Source organism: Phytophthora infestans, genomic scaffold, assembly GCF_000142945.1.
Source record: "Phytophthora infestans T30-4 supercont1.55 genomic scaffold, whole genome shotgun sequence".
Taxonomy (NCBI): domain Eukaryota; phylum Oomycota; class Peronosporomycetes; order Peronosporales; family Peronosporaceae; genus Phytophthora; species Phytophthora infestans.
Window position 1 is genome coordinate 1,339 of NW_003303704.1, and position 750 is coordinate 2,088.

A 750-nucleotide genomic window follows, 5' to 3' on the forward strand; every position below is an offset into this window, starting at 1 on the left:
AGCCGAACGACGACCCAGCTACTGCGAACTCAGCGTTGGAGACTATGGAGACTACGACCGGTCTGGAAGTGGTTAGACAGCGTGACGATGATGCCATCTACCTCGGAGACAAGTTTGAGCACGCAGGGGTCAGATCGGCCATCGCAGTGAACTCAGCGAATACGGGCCCTGACGCGGACGACACCTATGATTTATAAGAGGTATCACTGTTGAGAGGTACTGGAACTGAGATCGGAGTAACGAGCTCGGCGACGATGGTGTTCGACCCCGGCGGAATTGGCTACAGGTTAGAACGCGCTGTGGATGAAGAAACAGCTTCGCAGAACGCAGGTCATGTCAGTGGTACAGATCCTAAGTCCGTGACCGAGCTTGCCACCGCTGAGCTCAACTGGGAAGATGATGAATGCAACGAGTCCCTGAAATACCTCGCGCCTCCCTTCCAGAACTCGGCGACAGTAAGAATGAGCCCAGCGCTGCTATATGCCCGAATACCAGCTGACTTTGCAGGATGCGTGCTGTCATTTGATGGCTCAGCGAAGACGGCTAAATACGGTGGGTATGGCAGTTGTTCGTGGATACTGTGGCGCCTTCCGAATTGAACATTGAGATTGCTGCGAGTGCGTACCTGTCGTCCACCACAGTTAACATCGCCGAGTACACCGGCATGAACAATGGAGTCTTGGCGGCGATTGACCGAGGGATAACCGATCTGATTATCGTGGGTGACTCCCGGCTTGCAATCCAGCAATC